At 43.0% G+C, this 17,397-nt stretch overlaps 1 protein-coding gene across 1 annotated transcript in view; it reads right to left on the bottom strand.

The window, feature by feature from the left end:
* Nucleotides 1-17,018, bottom strand: part of LOC104961838 (mucin-7-like) — a 20,846-nt gene extending 3,828 nt beyond the window's left edge. Inside the window, exon 1 of the mRNA XM_010790186.1 lies at nucleotides 16,719-17,018. The gene's annotated coding sequence lies outside the window, so the exon portion shown is untranslated. The remainder of the gene's footprint in view (nucleotides 1-16,718) is intronic.
* Nucleotides 17,019-17,397: the final 379 nt, after the last annotated feature.

Raw genomic sequence — 17,397 nt, forward strand, 5'->3', positions numbered from 1 at the left:
GTAGGCAGGAAACAGGCTTGTCCAAGTTTACAAAACAAGGGCAGGGGGGAGGCTAAGTGCTGGGATAAACTCAGAGGCCAGCCCAGAGGAAGCATGGGAACAGGCCGACAGAGAAGGTGGGGCCTAACTAGATGTCAAATGAGCTCATTATTGGCTGATCTTTGCTGCTTAAACCCAGACAACACTAGTCATCTTACTTTCCACTGACATAAACACACTCGCTGCCCTATTTCCAGAAGACAGACATCATCTTTATGCGGCCGGCCTCCTGGAAACAATTCCCGAACCTCATCTTTCTTTCCCCTCTTCCGTCATCTTTTACTCGTCCTCCTTACTAAATCAAAAAAGCTTTCTTTCATTCTCTTTCTCCAAAACATTTCCCCTCCTCGATATCTTTCCTCCCCCACCACCGCTCCTTCATCCCTCTGTTCTCTGTTTGCCTTTGCACAGATGGCCGGAGCAGCTGAGCAGAGCCGGAGGGGGAGAAACAGAGGAACAAATATCTGTGGTGTATCCCCGAAAACACATAAGAGCAGATACACAGACACACACGGCTAGTGCAACAGGCCGCCACCCAAAGGGACCGAGAGGCGGAGAGGGAGAGGCGGGTAGCAGCGAGGAGCGGTCACAGGGGGTTTTATAGCCAGTGAGGCTATAAATTGTGGACAATTAGCTTAATTATGTTACCAACCACAACCAGTCACTTTCAGAGGAGAGAGTGGACAAGAGAAAGTAAGATGGAGGTTATGAGTGTGTGGGAGAGAAACTCCCTCTGGAGGGCACGCAGGGATTCAGCCTTTGCAGACCATTTACATGCACAGAAAGCTGCACAGAAAGCATCATTGGGCATCTTTAAAATGCAAGTAGAGAACCTTGGAACAATTAGGTGCTTTTCAGGGAAAGGTATGTCATCACTTGAGTAACAACATAGATCTTACGAATGTTAACTAGGGATGTAACGATATATCGAATATCGCGATAAATAAATGTCTCAATACCGTCGTGAGACTGACAAAATCTACCGCGATTTATTAATTAAAAAAAAAAAAACAGAACATAAAACAACAGATAACACAAAAGGACATCGTATTTACAGGGCTACATGTACATGCCTAGAGACATTGACAAGTACCAACAGTATATTTATATCTCGCCCTGTCAATAAGCCTCACCTTCTTGGCAAAAACTGTATTGTTTTTGAAGTGGTGGAGAGACAATGCACAGTTTGACCCACTGCTGTCACCATGGCCAAAGCATATCTCTCTGTCCCCAGCAACATCAGTACCAAGCAAGAGAGTTTTTTCCAAAGCAGGGGATATTGTAAACGCCCAAACATCCCAGCTTCTACCTGGAAATGTGGACATGCTCATATTCCTAAAAGATAACCTTGATGATGCTGAGTGAGTGAGTTAGAGTTGAGTTACTTGAAAAACTAAAGTGAAACTTGATTTATTCTATTGCAGGGACTGATTATTATATTTTTGACACTTTAAAATACGACTATCCTACTAAAATGCTGCACAAATCAGATTTTTTTTTTCAAGTAAAAAAAAATAAATGGCAAGATAAAATGTTAAAAAAAAAATATTTAAAAAACTTTTTTTCCCTTCTTTTTTTTCCAATATCGCGATAAATATCGTACCGTGGACTTGTTATCGCGATATTATCGTACCGTGAGTTTTTGGTATCGTTACATCCCTAAAGTTAACACATCAAACTCCAACCGATCCACAGTCTTCAATCCAATCACCAACACTGTGACATAATTCGACCAAGCAGTGAACCAGGAAATGAGACCGTCCAATCACCTCCTCTCTATTTCAGACTCTTCCCACAGGAAAGCATCTGGCCTGGCCTGTCATGTCACTGCTCCTGTGTTGTGTTGTGTGTGTGTGTGAGAGTGTGTGAGAGTGAGAGTGTGATAAATCCTGATTGCACGGCCTCAGCCAGAGGAACATTTCTCTTCCTCCTGCGACTCTCCAGACAGCTGTGATATTGAACTTCTCTTTCTGGCTCTATTGCTCACTCATCCGGCATAACATCATTAGGGCCATCAGTCAGCGGTTAGCATAAACAGGCTAGCAACCAGGGCAGGAGCATGCTAAGGAACACATTTCATCTACTCTTCATATGAAGTGCAGGTAGGTGGGGATTGAAGACCCTGTTTTTGCAACGTTTGTTTGCTGCCAAAAACGATTTCCATCCTGGTGCATACCCCATGGCATCTTCTTCCCAAATTCCTTTTCATTTCACATTTGTGCTTCAATAATTGTGACCACCTTAATGATATATTAAAAATGTCTAAGCTACAATGTGTATTGTTCCATCTGGGAGTATTTGAGTATCGTATAATTGTTTCCTCAACAGCTTTATATGATCTTGAATTGGATCCCTAATTACCGTGGCACTCCCTACTGAAACATCCAGCCCGCTAAAGCTATTACAGGTTTTCATTAAACCTAATTAGATTGGAGAGAGTCATTTCCCTGCAAACAGCATGAGTGAGCTGCTGGAACACATCGACTTGAGATATATAAGTTAGATCATAGAGCTCAACAGTGAGCGACTAGTCTCAGCTTTGAGAAGTGAATATCCCTTCCAATTATCGAATTAAGCCATCCAACTCTAAGATGAATCTTGACGATAAAAAGTTTGATTGGGAGGGTGAAGGGAACAACACCAATAACTCCCTTAAAAAAACGTTTGAACTGATTGGTGTGGATCTAAATCCATCACAAATAATACATGTTTTCTTCTAAAAAGTTGACTTGTGGCTTCTACAATAGCATCATTATAGTTTCACAATTTCATAGGTTATAGTGAGTCTACCTTACAACATTAGAATTCATAATATACAGTAGGGCTGCATGATATATCGTGTCGTGACGATAATCGCGATATGCGCATGTCTAACCCTATCACATCGCAGGAAGTGCGATTCAAAAATAAATAAAATGTTTTACGACATGCGATATTAAGTAGGCAAATTAACTCAAACACGTCATGTTACAATTATTTTGCTGCTTGCTACAAAAGGAAAACTTGCGCGGCTCTCATGTCAGGGGTACTTGAGTGAGTGACAGCAAACCACCAATCACAATCAGATCTCCAAAGCAAACGGACCCCGTGATTAAAGGTAAAAACACTGAATAAAGTAGTTTCATGTGTTTCTCCAGGGCAGTTTGGCGCTGCTAACCGAGCTAGCTCAGCTTGTTGCTCTGATAACTTCAGATCCAGACGTCCGTGACTAAAATCTTTCATCCGGTTAAATATAGTTTGAAAAAGACAGATTGTATAGCATTAAAGTTCAAGAAAGGATGGTTTGCGGACAAAAAAAACTGTCTTTTCTTCAATTCCTGTATCGCAATATATATCGCAGGGGAAAAAAATATATCGCAATATCAGTTTTTTCCAATATCGTGCAGCCCTGATATACAGTATATCATATCAAATCTTCCTTTTGAGACTATTTCATTCCGGAGGCTCTCCGTTTAGCTCGATTCAGAAGCTGTATACTATTTGCTTGCTATGGTATGTCAGCTAACACTGTGCAGCTGCACCGTGTTTTCCAACAAATGGTTACAGCAGATACATTCACAAGTTGAATTTCTCAAAAATCATGTTATTATACTTAATAGGATTTAGCTGAGAAATCCTCATTTTACTACCCCCCCCCCCACATTCATACAATCCCACACATTTGACCCACGGTGCTTTGCGGCAGGACTCTAATTTCCTCTATTAACGACTGCAGCTGGGGATTTGATGTTTTACAGGTTATTGGCACCTTTACTAAAGCTGCTGTGTGTGGGTTGAATTCCTCAAGGACTTACAATGGGATTAATTGTGGTGTAAATCACAAGTTTCAACACAATAAAATATGATATGTATTCTTTAAACAATGATACAATTTTGGCTAATATTACAAAGTCTGCTAAGCAACCATTCTTATTTGTCTCAGGGGCCTGCACTCAAAATGAAACAATATCTTAAACCTATTTATGTCCTAAAATAGGGTAATATATATATTAAAAAAAAGAAGTAACATGAACCTGATTGTTTTACTGGGCTCTTGCAGATATTTATAAGAAACACATTCATTTTTTGTAGTAAAAACCATCAATGACGTCGATATGTATGTGTTTTTTCACATTGTGTGGATGACATTGAATTGTTTTTACCTTACTAAAGTCCTTTCTCCAATAACAAAATCTAAGATGATGAGAGGGGGACCAATTCAGTCTTAGGGTCAATGCCTGTCACCTGGAGCCCAGTTCACCTTACAAACAAATACACTCCGACACTCAGATTATCTCCCAGAATCCTCTCTTGCAACATTTTAGCTCCCACCAACGCTACAACCTAGGCTGCAGCACACAAGCTGGCATTGTCCCACAAGGGGCAGCATGGATTTAATGACCTGACACATCATGGCTTGTGCACGTTCCCAGCAGCTAATTCCAGACAGATGGCTATGTCAGCTACATTAGGTCCATTTCAAAACATTTAGGAACAGTGTGTGAAACTTTAAGGACGTAAAATGGTTTAATCTGAAGAGAATTGCTGGTCAAGCTACTCCAAACCAAACAGCCGGTCAGCTGTCCTGACCTCATGTGGCCTGAGACAAACAAAGGATCGGAAGTCAAATAACCACTTCCACAGGCTGCAGTAGCTGTCCTCAGAATTCAGATAAAAACAACAGAGTGGGGCTTCGACAACGTATTTGTGTAGGCAAACTCGTCAGTAAGCATCGCAAGGTTACTCCAATCCAATGGGACTTTTCCATTGGATTTTTGAATATTGCAGTAAAGATGTTTTATCATGCTGTTTTTAGGCAATAAATGCAACTTTAGGCTATAAAGAAACAACATCGGTCACATGACTTCACGTCTCCACCGCTAAGCTAAAGGCAGCTAATGTTGGGCGTGATGACGTTTAGTGGAATCGTTTAGACACTTGTAAGCAACTTTTTTAATGCATTCAACCAAAAATATGTTCAAAAAAAGCCATTGCCTTTGAGAAGAGGGAACATGGATGTGCCAAAAAGCCAACTTCCTGGTTGTTGGACTCCTTCCTGCACCACTGTATGCCTGGATATAGAACAAAGTAGTTTGAAAGTGGCGTAGGTCTTTCTTACTTTAAATGTCTGAATCTAATTGACTTTCCAACAATGTGTTTGTTGGCCTTCGCAATGTGTCCAAATCGTGTGGTTCCAAGCAGCCTCCCACTCCAAATTCCCCGCAAGCCTCAGCGGTGATGACACAGAAGCTGAGAACAAAAGGGAAGCCGCACAAACAACAGCGCTCAGAGCACCGGATCAGGAAAGTAAAGTATTCCTTCCTTCCCCCCTCCACCCACCACCCTCTCCTCCTCCTCCTCCTCACACACTGTTTACATTCTTTGTATGATAATGAATCATTCACACACTCGGTCTGATCATCAACTATGTCTGCTCCATGTTCTTGTGCACTTTCTTAGGCTTGCTCTGACGTAACAGTCTGTCTCCACTGCTTTATTGCTGTTGTGCTTCTCATGTGACTTCAGTGTGTCTGTCAGCTGTGTGGATGTGCACGCAGTGGATGTGTGATTTATCTCATTCTATATGTATTTGATATGTCTCTCATTTCTGCAACTTACTTGCACCATTTGGCCACTATTCTACGGCTTCTTGTATTCATGTTAAGAAGTTGAAATTGTTGTATTGTTGGAGAATTACCGTGTAGCTATTGTGAACATTACAAATAAAGCCTAGTCTAAATCCTTAGAAATCCTTTTTGAGTCCTGTAATAATAGCATTGAGTGTTCATGTTTGTCTCTGATCTCATCTCATTTTATTTACCAACAAGGATTTTGTATTTTAAGACCTTTTTATGACATTTAAGGGAAAAGTCTGTAAAAGATATATGTTTCAGTTTGTTTCATTGCGAGCAGGTTTGTGGAAAAATACTGGCCTGATGTTCATGTCATTTGGTAGAAGGGTGGTGCATGGCCCAAGGAAGAACCCAAAGCGTAATCAAATCATGGGGCAGACACACAAATGATCTCACACTTCTGTTACATTGCGAGAGGCATTTGGCCTTGGCGCTGAGTGAGAAGCATTCTGGATTCTCTTGTTGTCATTATTACATTTAATTGCCTCAAGCTGTAAGCCTATGATGGGCAAGCCAGCTCTGCAAGGTGAGATCATCCTCCCAGGCATCATCCCGTCCTAATCCCCACACCGGGAAACAAACCAAATGTGTGTGTTCTCACTTGTGTGTGTATATCTGACCCACAACAGCCCATACTGTCAATAACTGGAAGGCATCCAGCTCCGCGGAGGGATCCAAGCTTCTCTGACTGTCTAGACAAAGAAATGCTGTGAATAATCAGGTCATCAGCATATTTAAACAGAAAACTGCTACTTTGACCCTGTTGTTTTGCATCAAGTACAATCTACTAGTGTATGTGCAGGGGGGCAATTAGCATGCCTGTTTAGAATACAGCAGGAGGTGACATTAATGCAGTAAGCATATCTCTGAATATTTAAGAAGAAGAAGAAGAATGGTGCTGCGGGTAGCTGCGGTTCATTAAGAAGATTACAATTAAGAAGCTGCAGCGCGTGTGATTGAGCTAAATGTTACGTTAATGTCAAATCTGCTCTTGGGCTGTGGTTCTTCACATCTAATCACATCATGAGAAACAAGAGACTGTTCTCGCACAACAGGGCCGAGTATCAAAACGCTCGGCCCCGTCCGTGTATGAATCGCTGGTAGAAAGTCTGCAGTGCTTTCAGAGTAAACAACTGTGTACACACATGTGCATTCTGTGAGCCCCCTTCTATCCTCGGGGCCTACTCTAAATAGTACTGAAAGAGAGGGATTGTGGGGGAAGGAGGCAGCGGCCGTGGGGGTGGGGTGGCTGGAGAAAAGATGCAAAAAAGAAAGTGAGCTTTTGTGGCCCATGTCACACTCCGCTAACGAACCAAAGGGAGCTTGATGGAATCATTCAGGGCGTAACTAAGGCCTCCGTAAGAGGATTGAGGGAGGACGGCGGTGAGGTTAGAGGACGGCGGTGAGGGGAGAGGATGGCGGAGGTGAGGGGAGAGGATGGCGGAGGTGAGGGGAGAGGATGGCGGAGGTGAGGTTAGAGGACGGCGGTGAGGGGAGAGGATGGCGGAGGTGAGGGGAGAGGACGGCGGAGGTGAGGGGAGAGGATGGCGGAGGTGAGGGGAGAGGACGGCGGAGGTGAGGGGAGAGGATGGAGGTGAGGGGAGAGGATGGAGGTGAGGGGAGAGGACGGCGGAGGTGAGGGGAGAGGATGGAGGTGAGGGGAGAGGACGGCGGAGGTGAGGGGAGAGGACGGCGGAGGTGAGGGGAGAGGACGGCGGAGGTGAGGGGAGAGGACGGCGGAGGTGAGGGCTTGGCTTTGGAAGGCATTTTTAACGAGCAGCCGGCGGCCTCTGACCCTGTAATTGAGATGCTTTTATCTCTACATGCAGCAAACACAAGCTAGTGATCTGTGGTGTTTGCACTTTGACACCGCTAATAAACCGTCCTCCTCCCTCTGACACAGCCGGGGTCGGAGGAACAAACATACGTACAGTATATAATAATATACTGCTTGAAAAAAAGTTGAAGTGTCGAAATGAGACAACTAAACGTCATCACGCCCAACACTGAACTACATGTGTTAGTATGATGAATGTGTGTTTGCCACAGAACTGATTTCCTGCAATGTTCTAAATCCAATGTAAAAATCCCATTTGCTTTTTGTTGTGGTAACACCTGCGATGCTGACTTCAGGGTCAGTTTACAGAAATAAGTCTTCGCCTAGATATTCATTTTCTGTTTAAATAAGTCCAAATGTATGTTATTAATATAATCCATAATCTGGACACCTGTGTAACCCTGTAGTTCTTCCTCTCTTGATCACCACTCCTCAGCTCTGATACATTTAAGCAGCGCTGCTTCAATACTGTAGGGCTCTCTTGCTCACGGCACCGCTGCACATGGGCTTATGCAAGTGGCCTCAGATTTGATGCAGTGTTACTTGTGACTGTGTCCAAACATAACAAAATAGAGCTGGAATGTGAGTGTGTGTGTTCATGTGTGTGTGTGTGTGTGTGTGTGTGTGTGTGTGTGTGTGTGTGTGTGTGTGTGTGTTCATGTGTGTGTGGCTCACTCCTCCTCTTTTCAAGGAGGAGAATGTCAGATTCAAGACGCCACATGTTGGCATGGGGCCTGACATTGTCCATTCAACCTCCTCAAAAATCACAACAGTATTCTCAGCCAACATCTCCATTTAGGGAACTTGATCCCCGGTTCTATAGCATCAATTAATCTATACATTTGAATGCAATCATTATTTATAGAAAAAAAACGGTTTTCATGTCCCTTATTGTGTTTCATCGCCTGCTAAACCGGTCCAAAATATTCTTTAAAATATAAATAAATAGTACAATTGTGTCCCAAAAAAAAGGATGTTTTTTCATTTATAAAAAAGTTTCTGTCACTTTTCACCTACGGTTCTTATTTCAGAGTTTGTTGCCTCTCTTTATTTTTATATACTTTATTAATCCCCGTGGGGAAATTGTTTCTCTGCATTAGGAGCAGTGTGCTGTCATTTTGAATGGCGCCCGGGGAGCAGTGTGCCTTGCTCAAGGACACCTCGGTAGCACTTGGTCTTGCCGGGACTTGAACTGGTGACCTTCCAGTTGCCAAGCCAAGTCCCTATCGACTTCGCCACCACCACCCTTCCTTGTTTTATTTCATTGTTAAGTGACACATTCAATGCTTAAAGTAAAAATCAATACCTCAAGTTGATGAGGTAGGACTTCAAATAATGAAAAATTGCCTGACTGTAAGAATAAGACAGTCTCAGTACACAATAAGTCTCAGTACACAATATCAGCAACTAGAAGGGGATTAGGGGCCAGGGTAATACTACTAATTAACAGTGCTGAACAAGATGGCTAAATGCACTGCTGCAGGGGACAGGGTAGAGAGATCCATCTACATTTCTTAGAGAACTGCATCAAAGATTGGCAGCAAAGACACCCAGCTGCTAAATCTTTCATTTACTCCGGGCTGAGACTTGGCAGAACACCAGATACAGACTAACGTTAGTCACAGGCAGACACTGTTTGAACAGGCAGAAGATATAAAGAGTTATCTGAAGCCATTTATATGAGACTGTAAAGTGTCAGATAAAGCCATTCTTTCTGAGTTCTCTGCGGGACTCGTCAGTGTTATGCAACAGCAGCGCAGGATCACAGGAAAAGCTTTCAAAGCCACTTCTACCCTACTCTACTTAGTGGGATGGTTTCTCTGCATGTCACTCCTCTTCCTCAGCCTCTGCACACATCATTACGGATCGCTGCAGATCTCCGAGGTCATGGAAGCCTCTCACAGCAGATCATGACACGATGCTTATTATAATCAAACACATGAGAATGTGCATTATGTAGGCAGTATTATATTTTTTATATACCAGTATTTTGGTGTTTCGGAGATAAAGATTCCTTCAACAACAAAAAAAAACGTGAGAAAATCCAAAAAATAAATAAATGTTTATACCGTATATGAAATTGGATTGGGTCTGCGCAAATAAACAACATGTTATGAGAATTGCAATCTGCAGTAGTGAAAAATCTAAATATTTAGCAAAAGGCTAAATATGTAAATGTTTCTAAGGGTACAGAAGGTACATGACACCCAGGTAAATCCAGCTGGGGGCTACAAGTGCTGCCTTCATGCTAATCACAGCCCTCACATTCTCCAAACACCCCCGACCTGAGGTCAGGAGACGCCTCTGTCCTGCACACAAATAAACTCCAAACAAAGCCGCCGCTCTGACGGCATTCCCTACGGACTGTGGGAGGGCTGAGCAACAGGGGAGAGGGAGGGAGGCAACAACAGAGAGGGGGGAGAAAGAACTAAGGCTTCCATCCAATGCTGTGCAAAAGGTGTGAGTAAATGTGAAAAACGATCTGGCTAAATGTGCAACGTGTTATCTTTTTTCTTCCCCATGAAGTAATGTCTGCAAGTCTCCCTTCAGGCTCCAAACAGCACTATTGACCTTCATCAATAAAAGGCAGCGCAACCTGTAGCCTGAGAGGCAAAACCCAGGGCTAAAGCACTCCCTGCTAACCTTAGATTGCCGTTAGCAGGCGGTGATAATTGGAGCCAACTAGGATCAATATTTTCGATCAAGTCAGATCTTCTCTTATCTGGGACGCGGTGGGCAAAACACACTTTTATGAGAATCATGTCTTTCAAAACACTCCGGAATAAAGACAAAAGGATGAAGCTGTGAAGAAAAATATGGCCACTGTTTGCCATTAGTTATCCAGACCTACCTCTGGCATACAGCAGCACCACAACAAACAAACACACCTCCCCCGCTGTTTGTTAAGTCCTTAAAAAGGTGTAGCAGAGTCAATCCTCTCAATCGATTTGCAGCTAGTCAATGAGCTGCAGGGTAGTCCAAAAGACAAACTGAGCCAGAGAAGAAAGGCCCCGCTGGGAGGAAGGAAGGAAGGAGTCTTTTTGTGTCTCCTCTTGTGAGAAGGAGCGGCAGATTGTGAGGCAGACACCTGGATCACAGAAACATGTGACCAGAGAGGCTGGCACTAATCCTAAAGGATTCTGCGGAGAGTCACACATTTAAAAATGTCTTCAATAAAAACTCAGCAGCAATTAAGGGATTACAACACGCACTGAAAATAAAATAATCAGGAGAAAAGGGTGAGTATGACCACCGTAAATTGGCAGTGAATGCCGATGCGATGGCAGCTTATAGGCTGTAAATTGTGCGAGTTCACACCCCCCCCCCCCTCAATCCCACAAACTGCAAACAAGCTGACGCACCAAAACACACAAACACCCGGACCTGTTCTTCCCATGATGCGACGGGGCTCGGAGAAACTCGGCCCCCCTGGGGACGGGCAGATTAACACATGACAGAGCTTGTTAACCCTGGACAAAGAGAGATGCTAATCTTGTACAGTCGGCTTATAACAGCAGACACTGGGAAAGGGAGACAAGGGAAGAACGAGCAGCGCTAACAGAGGCCTCAGTATGTCCCAGAAACGAGACAATGTACCGCGGGGAGGCAAGGCAAGAGGCTCCGTCGGCCACTAAACAAAAAACTGAGAACGGCGAGGGCCCGACTTCAGCCTGGCGGAGCTCCACCGCCTGCAGGGCGACCAGCAGGGCAGCGGGAAGCTCCACTGTACGGATATTGATCGCTCAGGAGAAAATGGGGAGTAGCTCCACAGATGGGATGGACAGGGAGAGACGGACAGAGGAAGTGCATTAGCGAGGCAGGTTCCTCTGATGCGGTTAGCTCTCCCCCCTGGGAGATAAGAGAGATACCAGTGACAAAGACAGGACAATATAAAAAGGTGGGGGGGGGGGATATTAAAAGGGACAGAGTGTGAGCAAGCAAGACAAGGAGGAGCCGACTGAGAGGCAGCAGAGAAACTGAGGTTAATTTGTAACTTGAAGAGCTTCTGGATGGCCTCCATAATGGGCCGTCTGCCCACAAACGAGATCCTCTTTGGGGGTAAATGAGATCAGGACCAGCTGGTGGCTCGGATCAATGACACCGCACAGATATAGAGATGGAGAAAGAGAGCAGAACCGAGGCATCTGGACGTGATGGCAGAAACGCGCCCGAGAGGCTTTGGCCCCGGGACGCTCGCATGCACAGTACAAGTGGAACGACCGTGTCCGTAAAAGGATTATGTGTTTCTGTTTGAAGTGGAACAAGGCACGTTCCAGATGGAATCTGATCCCTCGCAGGAGGGCAGACAGGTCGGGCGGTTGACAGGATCAAAACCTCCTAACTACATCTGTCTAAGAACAAACCATACTCCCCACATCTGGCCACTAAAACACCACATCATCTGCAAACTAACCGACAGAGAATCATCATTTACCACATCAACAACAACCTTTAGCATACATTTCACTTCACTGAGAGGATGACAGCAGATTAATACACTGAGGCAGGGCATAGCTAGATTTAAATGTCACCGGGAGAATTGATATGACAGGAAAATGATTTGGCCCCTACAGCTGCTTATGGTAAGGGGATACTATCATTCTGTCAGCGCCAGTGTCTGGCACAAATGCCTATCATTCCACTCGTGGCTTTAGAGTGGTGCAGGAATGAGTCCTAAAACCTGGAAGTGTGTCAGCATTTGACCACTTCTGGCACCCTCGTCTCCAGTCAACGTTCTACGTGATATATGGTTTGTGGTTAACACAAGCGTAAGATTTGTCATATTTTGTTCTACAGCATCAAATATGTCAGTTTGTACCTGCTGAATGTCTGAGGCTTGTATGTGTCTTAAAAATGGCAGTTGCTAACAAGTGACTAAATAAACTACAAAAAGTCCCCATGCCAAACATTAGCCAACTTTAGCTTAGCGATGGTGGCGTGCCGTGAAGTCATGTGACCAGGATGTAGTTCTTTTATAGCCCAGCTTTTGACTTGCATTTAGACTCAGGGTGTTAACATGTGGATATTATCCTGCTTTGTTTCCCACAATATTTCTTCGTCCAATATAAAAATCTCATTGCTCTTTTGTTGAGGAAGCCCTTGCGATGTTAATTTCCAGGTCAGCCTTAAGGAATACGTCATCCCTGCACCACTCTATGATGAGGGTAGCCTCTGACATAATCTGAAACCACAGCTCACACCGGGCAAGAGCAGGAATTGTCAGCAATTTTAATGTAAACAGAAACTCATTGACACCAATGTAGTGACTTCAAACCAGGCATCACTAACCCATTCAGTGCCATGAAAATGTAGTCTTGAAGCCTAGCAACAAGTCTATGAACCACGTCTATTATCCATCCTCCCACCAGAGGAATTCAGAGCGTCCAAACGCAGCAAATGACTGCAGCTGCTGGCAGATACAGCCTCAAAACCACACCAACTGCATGCCCTGACAACTGTGACAACCGAGGCGTGCCACCGTGACTGTGAGCACAGGCGACAGCGCAGTTTATCTCCGCTTTATCTGCAAATACACTGCGGGGCGACTGTCGGTTTCCTGCAAGCCTTTATCAGCCAGAAAACAGAAGGAAATTCAGCCAAACATGGATCTGTTGGTGTTTTTGATAATCCCTAAACAAGAAGCTATTGTTGCCTTGGATTGAAACGGGGCTTGAAGTGATGGTGGTAATTTAAAAAGACGGCAAAGAGGGCAAGGGTCACGGGTTCAGAGAGAGTAAAGCCTGGTGACCAGAGGCACAGGCTTGCCCTTGTCTCAATCTGAGTCACACACCCAGAAAACATCAGTCCTGAGGCTACGGCCAGGCTGACAAACAGGGCTATTAATGCCACAATCATCTCCAATCTCAAAACGATGGCACGGGTCAAGAGGCCAGCTGGAGGCAAAGAAGGTTATCAGGATTTAAATTGCCCTGAAATATAAGCGTCGGAAACAGTTTTTAGGCATGTGTTGCAAAGAATAATCTCAACAGAAGACACTAGTCGATGGTTTATTTAAGATTATCTCTAATTCTAACGCTTCTGTGTGAACTGCAACTCATTATTTCAATTTTATGTATCAATTCGGTATCACACATATTTTCGCCATCAATTATTCTGCCAAACGTTTTCTCATTTAGTTCAATTATTCGGCCTAAAAGAGGTCAGAAAAAATATATATTACCTTAATTATATTCTATTTTCTATCTTATATGACAAAGAAACACAGCAATTTCTTGCATTGTAAAGGAGTCGTCTATCATCAAATCATTTCCCAATCATTTCTCTTTTGATCGATGAGTTGGTTCATTGACTAATTGTTTTGGCTCCAGTTGAATGAATACATTACTGACTATACTTAATTCCAACACATAATGAAAAACACTCATATTTACAGTTTCAGAGCCCAAAACAATGCCTTAACACAGGGGTGCCCAATACGTCCCTCCGACTGGTCGATCGCATGGCATTGGAAAAAAAAGAATTAAATAAATAAAAAACATTTAATTTTCTTTTTTATTAAGTTACCTATCATCCATCCTTACTATGGCATTTGCCACTTGATTGACGTACAGGTAAGCCAGTCTGAGTTGTATTGTGCCATACGGGGTCATAAGGGTTTACGAATAGTTTGTAACTCATTTATTAATCAGGTTGTGAACACTTTATAAATCATGAATAAGCTTTTATAAGACATGAGATAAACAGGGCAACTGTGAGCGGTTGCTTGCCAAATAGTGAGCCCACATGTATCTGTAGTGCTAAGCCTTATATTGGCTACCTAACTTACTTCGTCTCCTTCATCAGCCAGCATCCTTGGTATCTGTTGTTCACCGAGTTGATTCTCGCTAAGTAGCCAATGTAAGGCTTATTCATCTTGCCAAACAGTGAGTCTGTGTTGATGTATGCAAACTATGTTACAACTAGTTTATAAATGGTTCTTAATGATTAATAAAGTGTTAACAACCTAATTATAAACCCTTTATGAATCCTTTATAAGGGTAGTCTTATTGTAAAGTGGTACCCATGAATACAATATAAACAAACATCTTTTTGCATTACTGAACCTGTAAGCAAAATGATTAAGATATCATCGTTTTTTTGTACAATTACTATTAAACTAATCAAATGTGCTGCTTCCCTATAGTTTTACAACCAGTCATTGACTTCCTTAAGCACAGTTTCAGAGTAAGCAGCTACATGTTTGAATGTCTGCTCCCTGTGCTTATGTAGGACTGTTCCAGACACAATGCCTTCTCCTTTTTATAGCGATGAGTCTGAGACACTCAGCCGTCATTCTGTCTCCAACAGAGCAGATCTGCTAATGACAGGAGACAAAGTCATGCATCCTTTTTTAAAAACCCACTAACAACAACAAGGAAGGAAACATGTAAATGCAGAAGGAAAAGGAGATTATTGTAATTTTCTGCTTTTTCACAATCACAATAATCGGCCTCGGGCAGTAATCCACATCCTGCATTAATCCCTTTAAGTCAGTCTTAAATAACTTTATAAAAACAGACTGCAGTTTTTAATGGCAGCTAAATGTAATTTCATTTGATTGCATTAGGCCGACTGCCTGTCCTCCATTTCCCTGCCTCATCTACTAACACTGTGAGTCAGCCATTCTCTCATCCGACGGGGGGGGGGACTAGTTGATGGCTTAGCCCACCTCTGACTTAAGAGTCCTGGAGTGTCTCCAAGCCGACGAGCCTTAAAAGTGCTCATATTAGTCGCCCCGGGATGCCATTTTACTGAGGATGACATCAATACATTTCACATTATTGAGCCGCAACAAAGCGAGAGACCATTTAGACTTCTGTGTGCAGCCGAGGAGAATAACGGTGGTTGAAGATTTTCAGAGCTTGCATGTTTATGAAATGCTTTTGGCCAGGCTTTGGGAGCTGGCAGTGTTTCTTCTCCTCGCCATTGTTCTACAAAAGGGGAGTGTGATCCGTCTTCTCACTCACAGAAAAAGAGGGGCAGCGAAGGGGTCGCCTGACTTCACTTCACAATAGATGATCATTTTTTAAGGGGTGACATTAATCGCATCTGATTACATGCCATCTTAAATCTTTGCGATATTTTAGCTTGCCTCCGAGAGTCTCAAGGAATCATGCCACAAATGCCCCCTCACTTATTGGGTTTAATTGACATGAAACCTAAGTGGACATCTGCTAAATGATTAGCCCCTAAATGTGCATGCTTGCCCCCCTGAGGCGACTGAGACATTTCTCAGCACCACTTCTCAGAACAATGGGCATCCGCGATGGAGGATGGAGAAGGAGGGGAGATAAGAACAAAAAGTTTAGGGAGGGGAGGGAAAGCAGACAAAATGGGTTCACAACGAGGGATTCTGTATATGAAAACGAAGCATAAAAGGAAACATTGTGTGGGTTTTAGGCATGCTTGAGGAGTAACGGATTACGTCATGAGGATACAAAAAAAGGTATCCCCTTACAGTTACATATAATAATCAGATTACATTTCTAAAAATTGGGGATTACTAGCAGGATTAAAATGTTAGTAAAAAACTATAAAGAGCATATTTAGTTTGTCGTAAATGGATCAGATTGTATTTCTTCTTTGTAAACTGTACTGTTCTGTAGGCTAATATGTATATCAGGTGTGAATATTTCTGTTTTTTTGCTTAATGAAAGGCAGGTTTTCCTATAAATAAAATCATTTTTTATCCTAGATATCTTCTTCTTTTCTAAGGTTACATTGTTCTGTCTTACCTAATACACTCAAGTAAAAATATAGATATTTATTTTCTCTTGGATTTAATTGCATTGCATTTCATATTGAGATAATCCAAAAGAAGTAATCAGGTATATTACTATATTTTGATTCTTAGATTACATTTTTCTTTTTACAAGTTACTAGGAATTGTAATGGATTACATTTATAAAGTACCCCTTCCAACCCTGGTTTGTGGTTAGACAACAGAGCTGATGTGTTGAGACACCGCCCCATCGACCCCTTTCACCGGGGAAGGAATCAGAGCAACAAAAAACACCCAAAAAAACACATTTTAGACATTTTTAACATAAATATGCATCCGCACAAAGACACAACACTTATCTATGCGTTGTTAAGTGCTATAACATGTTAACGGTTGGTAGAGCTCAACGTTTATTAACGGTCGACACATAGAGCGTTCATTTTAAATAACCGTTAATAAGCCGTTTTGTTAGCTCAAAATGCTAAAACAAATCTCGCCCTTTACTTACCAGTCGGTGCAGAGGCGAGCTAGCACACAATCCTACCCAGCTACGCCCAGTGTTAGCAGGCAGCACACCCCGGCTGAATCCTCCGGAAAGTGGAGGATGAAGGGAGGAATAAAAACCGGGAGAAAGGGAAGGGGATTTAGCCGGAGAGTGGAGCTGGATTAAGCCGGAGAAGTAGTAGAAACTTCGGGGTGTTTCAGGGCGCCGCTGCTCACAAGTGATGAGCGTTCAGTGAAAGGAAGAAAGGAGGAGAATGACGCTCTATCACACACACACACACACACACACACACACACACACACACACACACACACACACACACACACACACACACACACACACACACACACACACACACTTACGATAGTAGAGCGGTGATGGACAGGCGGAGGAGAGGAGAGAGCTGCCTTCAGGTGCAAGCAGGGAACATCGGAAAAATGAAACGTTTACTTATTTAAGACGTCATCATCCACACAAATATATCTGGCTGACTCAGTTTGAGAGTAAATTAAATCATTGTTTGACCTATATTTAAAACAAGCCTATCATTACTTTATACTTATATTTATTTCATACTTAATATAAGGTTTTAGCAACACATCCTTGGTAAATAACAAATCAAGTTCTTCATGAAAGTTATCCCCCGGTTTGAAATTGATACCATTAACGGTTAGGTAACTAG

Source organism: Notothenia coriiceps, unplaced genomic scaffold, assembly GCF_000735185.1.
Source record: "Notothenia coriiceps isolate Sejong01 unplaced genomic scaffold, NC01 NC01_scaffold00033838, whole genome shotgun sequence".
NCBI classification, from domain to species: domain Eukaryota; kingdom Metazoa; phylum Chordata; class Actinopteri; order Perciformes; family Nototheniidae; genus Notothenia; species Notothenia coriiceps.